We start from the raw sequence: 7,625 nt of genomic DNA, 5'->3' as shown, positions 1-7,625 counted from the left end.
GAAGGAAAAGGACACACTGCAGTTTAAAACTTTAACTCTTATTGAAGAAGAGCCTTCTGATGCTCGGGCCATCATCTGGGGTAGAGTGACTGGGTGGCCAGAGGCCTCCTCACCGTGTTCTTGGGTGTCTGGGTGAGGAGGCTATGGTACTTGGGGAGGAGGGCTGTTGGTTACACAGGGGCTGTAGCGGCGGTTTCTGCTCCTGCTGCCTTTTCTGCAGCTCAACCATACGCTGGAGCATATCAGTTTGATACTCCAGCAGCCAGAGCATCGACTCTTGCCTTCTGTCTGCAAGCTGACGCCACCTATCATCTTCAGCCCACCACTTGCTCTGTTCATCCCGCCATTCAGCCCACCACCTCTCCTCTCGTTCATATTGTGCTTTTCTCATGTCCAACATTGACTGCCTCCACGCATTCTGCTGTGCTCTATCAGCGTGGGAGGACATCTGCAGCTCCGTGAACATATCGTCCCGCGTCCTCTGTTTTCTCTTTCTAATGTTCACTAGCCTCTGCGAAGGAGAAACATTTGCAGCTGGTGGAGGAGAAGGGAGAGGTGGTTAAAAAAGACACATTTTAGAGAACAATGGGTACACTCTTTCATTACAAGGTCGCATTTTTCCTCTGCCTGCTGGTTTGGTATGAGAGATCACTCACGCAGTGCCCCAGGCAACATATTTCGGCTTGCAGGCAGCCATGGTAGGCCACAGTCTTTTGGCTTTTTTAACCTTCTTAACAACCTTAGCCCGCCACCTCTCCTCTCGTTCATATTGTGCTTTTCTGTAGTCTGACATTGACTTCCTCCCCGCACCGCGTGGCTAACAGCGGGGAACATTTCTGTTCAGCAGAGCAGGAACAAGCACCTGTGAATGTCCCCTTAATAAAATCACCCCATTTCAACCAGGTGACCGTGAATGATATCACTCTCCTGAGGATAACAAAGAGCGATAAGGAATGGATGTTGTCTGCATGCCAGCATACACCGGGACCATACGCTGCCATGCTTTGTTTTGCAATGATTCCAGACTACATGCTACTGACCTGGCATGGTAAAGTGTCCAACCATGGCGGACGGGATAAGGCAGCCCTCCCCAGAAACCTTTTGCAAAGGCTTTGGGAGTACATGAAGGAGAGCTTTCTGGAGATGTCCCTGGAGGATTTCCACTCCATCCCCATACACGTTAACAGACTTTTCCAGGAGCTGTACTGGCCGCGATTGCCAGGGCAAATTAATCATTAATCATTAAACATGCTTGCTTTTAAACCATGTGTAATATTTACAAAGGTACACTCACCAGAGGTCCCCTGTGTGCCCTCAGGGTCTGGGAGCACGCCTTGGGTGAGTTCGGGGGTTACTGGCTCCAGGTCCAGGGTGATAAACATATCCTGGCTGTTGGGGAAACCAGTTTCTCCGCTTCCTTGCTGCTGTGAGCTATCTATTTTATCTTCATCCTCATCTTCCTCATACCCCGAACCCGCTTCCCTGTGTGTTTCTCCATTGACGGAGTCATAGCACACGGTTGGGGTAGTGGTGGCTGCACCCCCTAGAATGGCATGCAGCTCCGCGTAGAAGCGGCAAGTTTGCGGCTCTGCCCCGGACCTTCCATTTGCTTCTCTGGCTTTGTGGTAGGCTTGCCGTAGCTCCTTAATTTTCACGCGGCACTGCTGTGTGTCCCTGTTATGGCCTCGGTCCTTCATGGCCTTGGAGACCTTTTCTAATACTTTGCCATTTCTTTTACTGCTACGGAGTTCAGCTAGCACTGCTTCATCTCCCCATATGGCGAGCAGATCCCGTACCTCCCGTTCGGTCCATGCTGGAGCTCTTTTGCGATCCTGGGACTCCATCACGGTTACCTGTGCTGATGAGCTCTGCGAGGTCACCTGTGCTCTCCACGCTGAGCAAACAGAAAATGAAATTCAAATGTTCGCGGGTCATTTCCTGTCTACCTGGTCAGTGCATCTGAGTTGAGAGTGCTGTCCAGAGCGGTCACAATGAAGCACTGTGGGATAGCTCCCGGAGGCCAATAACATCGAATTCCGTCCACACTACCCCAATTCCGACCCGCAAAGGCCGATTTTATCGCTAATCCCCTCGTCAAAGGTGGTGTAAAGAAACCAGTTTAAAGGGCCCTTTAAGTCGAAAGAAAGGGCTTCGTCGTGTGGACGTGTCCAGGCTTAATTAGATTTAAAGCTGCTAAAGTCGACCTAAACCCGTAGTGTAGACCAGGCCTGAGTAAGCAGAGCAGTGTGGCAGGAGAGCAGGGCAGGGGCAAGTTGTTTGCTGGGGCAGGAGGGCGATGGGAAGTGCTTAGAAAAAAATCTTCCATTTTAGCTGCAGTTTGTGTTCCTGGAGAGCGTCCAAGGGCATAGGTGCTAGAACTAGGGGAGGTGCCGCACCCCTGGCTTGAAGTGGTTTCCATTATATGCAGGGTTTGCAGTTTGGTTCAGTGGCTCTCAGCACCCGCACTATACATATTGTTCCAGCCCCCTTGTCCAAGGGGCTGCTTCTGCTGAAGTCTCTGCTCTTTCCCACACAGCTCTCCAACACCAGTGGGGGGCAGCCAGGGCCGGTGCAACCATTTAGGTGACCTAGGCGGTTGCTTAGGGCGCTAGGATTTGGGGGGCGCCATTTTCTTCGGCAGCGACCGTGGCGGCCGGATCTTCGGCCGTCCTGGTCGCCGCTGGCATTTAGGCGGAGAGAGCTGGGGCAGTGGAGCGCGGGGAGGGCCGCCTGGAGCGCGGGGGGGGGAGAGCGGCATGCAGGGGAACTCCCCGTCCCAGCTCACCTCTGCCCCCCCTCCTCCCCGAGCACGCTGTGGCTGCTTCACTTCTCCTGCCTCCCAGGCTTGTGGCGCCTAAGCTGATTGGCGCCGCAAGCCTGGGAGGCGGGAGAAGTGAAGCAGCGACGGCGTGCTCAGGGAGGAGGCGGGGCAGGGGTGAGCTGGGGCGGGGGGGCGGTGCCTCAGGGTGGGAGGTGGGGAGCTGCCGCAGGGGGAATGCCTCAGGGTGGAGGGGGGGACCTGCTGCGGGTGGGGGGGGCGCCTCAGGGCGGGGGCTCGGGGACAGGGGGGGAGCAAAGTGGAAGTTTTGCCTAGGGTACGAAACATCCTTCCACCGGCCCTGGGGACAGCCTTTCCCGGCACCAATGGCAGGGACACATATGGCTCTCCCAGCTGTACCACCAGTCGCCATCCCCTTCCCTCTGTATCTGGAACTTGCTATCTCTTGTCCGTGTTCAGGTTAAAGGACATTCTGAGAGAGTGACCACATCCCTCCACGTAGGAACATAAGAACGGCCAGACGGGTCAGACCAAAGGTCCAGTTAGCCCAGTGTCCTGTCTTCTGACAGTGGCCAATGCCAGTTGCTTCAGAGGCAATGAACAGGGCAATTTTGGGAGTGATCCATCCCCTGTCATCCACTCCCAGCTTCTGGCAGTTAGAGGAGAGTAAACTAGATTGAGAAATTCTTTCCAGAGAAATCACTGCTATTAGAAATCCAGGGAGAGTTATTTGAGGGAAAGGATTATTATGAGTTTTAACCTGACAGTGGCGCTTTAAATCTCATTTTTAGTTTGAGTGGGAAGTTTGCAGTATTGCCAATCTAAAGAAATATAAAAATCATGAGTCGGACCTGACATCCCTTTCCTGTGATCTCCAGGCATCAGGAACAACTGCTTCCTGAAGCAGCCAGTTCTGGAACCCACCAGGGAGAGGCAATTCTTGATTTAGTCCTAAGTTCAGAACAGCAGCTCATCCAAGAGGTGAATATAGCTGAACCACTTGGTAATAGCAACCATAATAATTAATTTAACATTCCTGTGGGGAGGGGATACCAAAGAAGCCCACCACAGTAGCATTTAACTTCAGAAAGGGAAACTACACAAAAATGAGGAAGCTATTTAAATGGAAATTAAAAAGAACGGTCACAAGAGTGAAATGCCTGCAAGCTGCATGGAAACTATTTAAAAACACCATAACAGAGGCTCAAACTAAACGTATGCCCCAAATAAGTGTAAAAAAACAACAACAGTAAGAGGACCTAAAAAATTCCACCATGGCTAAACAGCAGAATAAAACAGGTGATTAGGGGCAAAAAGGCATCCTTTAAAAACGTGATGTCAAGCGTACTGAGAAAAATAGAAAGGTGCATAAACTCTGGTAAGTCAAGTGCAAAAGTATAATTAGGCAGGCCAAAAAAGAACTTGAAGAGCAACTCCAAAAGACACAAAAATTAACAGTAATTTTTTTTAAGTAGCTCAGAAACAGGAAGGCTGCCAAACAATCAGTGGGGCCACTGGATAATCGAGGTGCTAAAAGAGCATTCGAGGAACACCAGACTATTGCAGAGAAGCTAAACGAATTCTTTGCATTGGTCTCCACTGCAGAGGATGTGAGGGAGATTCTGAAGGACATAAATCCACACCATTTAGAGGTTAAAGCATAGGGATTTATTACACACAGCGCTGGCGGAGTGTTACCTGGCTTATTAGGCTCGGAGACACTGTCAATTAATTGATTACAATAGAATATATAGATTTACCATGGGTGGGGGAAAGTGACGGGGTAGGCAGTTCCACACCCCAGAATAGGTTTTGCAGCAAGACAAGATAGCACAATAGCCAATGGTTAAAAGGTTACACAATGTCTCCACCCATGGTCTCAAGTTAGCAAGTTCACATTTAATTAATACTTTGATAAAATGTTATTAGTATAAAATATATATGTTGAATTTTGATTTGGGGTTCATAGGAACGGAGCAACTCCTTTGATTGTCCGACAGGTACATGTCTAGGGGATAAAGCAAAGAAACAGTGAAAGTATATGGAAATAGAGATTGTCTTCTTTATGTCTTAAGGCAGGGCATTGGTCCCTTGGAAGGGAGGTGGAAGGATGCCATATCATTATAGTGACATGTGCCAATGTTTCATAAACTCAAGGTTGGATTTGTGGGAAGACTGTTTTCCCTTCAGGAGAAACACAATAGGAACAGGGATTCTTTGTTTAATTTGAAACATTGGATGAAACATAATTATTTAGTTATTGCTTCAACATCTGGCATTTCTACTGACCAAGCAGATCTTATCAAACGCAATGTCATCTTGTTTATTCTGCTTTCTCTTAGCTAATTAAACTCTGGACTTTGGGTCTGAGAAAGAGCTGCCAAATCCATATACCAGGTTGTTATATAACATGCATATGGATTTTAACCTTTCAGATTCCCACACCTGAGCTATTCTTTTTAAGTGCTAAATCTGAGGAACTATCCCAGATTGAGGTGTCCATAGAAGAGATTTTGGAACAAATAGGTAGCACTGTTTAATTTAAGTCACCAGGACCAGATGGTATTCCCCCAAGAGTTCTGAAGAAACTCAAATATGAAATTGCAGAACTATTCATTGTGGTATGTAGTCTATTGCTTAAATCAGCCTGTGTACCAGATGACGATGCTGATTTTTAAAAAAGGCTTCTGAGGCAATCCTGGCAATTACAGGTGGGAAGCCTAACTTCAGTATCAGGCAAATTGGCTGAAACTATACTAAAGAACAGAATTATGAGACACACAGATGAACATGATATTTGGGGGAAGAGTCAACACAACTTTTGTAAAGGGAAATCAGGCCCCACCACTATATTACAATTCCTTGAGGGTGTTAACAAACATGTGGACAAGGGGTATCCAGTGGGTCTAGTGTACTCAGACTTTCAGAAAGCCTTTGACGAGGTCTCTCACCAAAGGCTCTCAAGCAAAGTACGCTGTCATAAGATTAGAGGGAAGGTTTCTCTCATGGATCAGTAACTAGTCAAAAGCAAACAAAGGGTAGGAATAAATGGTAAGCTTTCACAATGGAAAGAGGTAAATAGCAGGGTCCCCTAAGGATCTGTACTGGGACTTGTGCTATTCAACATATTCATAATGATCTGGAAAAGAAGATAAACAGTCAGGTGGCAAAGTTTGCAGATAATACTAAATTATTATATGGATCTGTAGCAAGGCGGTGGGATACCCCACAGCCCCACTGAGGGACAAGCCTCCCCTAGCACCAACGTGGGTGGAGCCAGTGGGTCCTGCGCCCGCCCCCCAGAGGTCAGGGCGCAGGACAGGAAGGAGAAAAGCCCCACTGCAAACCTCAGTTGAAGGTCAGTCACTGGAGAGGCCAGATGCCTGTGGCCTAGCTCCGGGTTGGGACTGGCCGGGCCACCCGAGCCTACCCCTTGCCAACTACCCCGAGGAGGAGCCGAGCCTACCCTTGGCGAGTTACCCTGAGGAGCAGTCGAGTCTACCCCTTGCCAGCTACCCTGAGGAGCAGCCGAGCCTACCCTTCGTGAGTTACCCGGAGGAACCGATGGTGCTGGAAACCGCCGAGTACGCCAGCCAAACACAGGTACCTTACAAGGGGGAGTCCGGAAGTAGCCTGGGAGCAGCCGACCCTGGTCTGGCTGCAGCACTGCCAGAACCAATGTCAGTGTGTTGCAGTCAGGATCCCCACTGACAGCAGCGAGTCTTCTGCCGCTGCTAGGGCCCCAGGCTGGGACACAGTGGAGTGGGTGGGCCTGCGTCCCCCCTGCCACTCCACTCACGGGTGGCAGTCTCCCCCTCGCACCAGACGCTCAGAAGCCTGAGCTCCTGACTGTGTGTTTGCTGCCCTGCCCTGCCCTAGGGCCAGGGCTAATATTGAACTATTGGCTCAGCCCCGGCTTAAGGGCCTGAGCTCCTGACTGTGTGTTTGCAGCCCTGCCCTGACCCAGGGCCTGGGCCCATAGGGAACTGTTGCGAGGCGGTGGCCTACCCCACAGCCCTGCGAAGGGACGAGCCTTGGCCAAGCCCTTCTACACTTGGTACCAGAAGTGGGGACTCCTGCCCAGGATGTGGGCGCGAGCCCTTGACCCCTGTGAGAAAGGGTCTGGGGGGGAACGGTCCCCCTCCAGAGACATGGATTTATCCAAACTTTTTACACTCCTGGCGGAGAATCAGGAGCGACAGCAGGCTGCCCAGCTCCAACAGCAACAGCAGCTCGTCCAGCAGCTGGGAGCATAGCAGCAGCAGCTGATTCGGGACCTGACCGTGCAGAACCGAGAGTTCCAACAGCAATGATTGCAGCAGCTGGCGACGGCCCTGCCTCGCCCCACGGAGCCACAGCCGGGAGACACGGCCGAGTCACCCCCTCCCGCACCGCCCGTGCAACTGACTAAGATGGGACTGCAGGATGACCCCGAAGCCTTTTTGGTGACTTTTGAAAGGGTGGCACACATCGCAGAGTAGACGCCCGAGCAGTGGGCCACGCTTCTGGCCCCGTATTTGACGGGGACTGCCCAAACTGTGTACCGGGGGCTATCTGCAGAGGACGTCTAGGACTATGCCTGGGTAAAGGTGGCAATTCTAGATGCCTTAGACATCAGCCCAGAAACCTTCCGGCAGAGGTTCCGGAGCCTGTCCTACACCCCGGGTGCCCGACCCCGGTTGGTGGCCCAGGAGCTGAGGGACATGTGCAAGCGGTGGCTGCAGCCCGACTGGTGGAACACCGAGGAGCTCACTGAGCAAATCATCCTGGAACAGTTCGTCCATATCCTCCTGTCGCGGGGTACGGCTTGGATCCTTCGTCATCGGCCTCCAACAGTAGCCTCGCC

Source organism: Trachemys scripta, chromosome 4 (genome assembly GCF_013100865.1).
Source record: "Trachemys scripta elegans isolate TJP31775 chromosome 4, CAS_Tse_1.0, whole genome shotgun sequence".
Taxonomy (NCBI): Eukaryota; Metazoa; Chordata; order Testudines; family Emydidae; genus Trachemys; species Trachemys scripta.
This window is presented reverse-complemented; position numbering follows the sequence as displayed.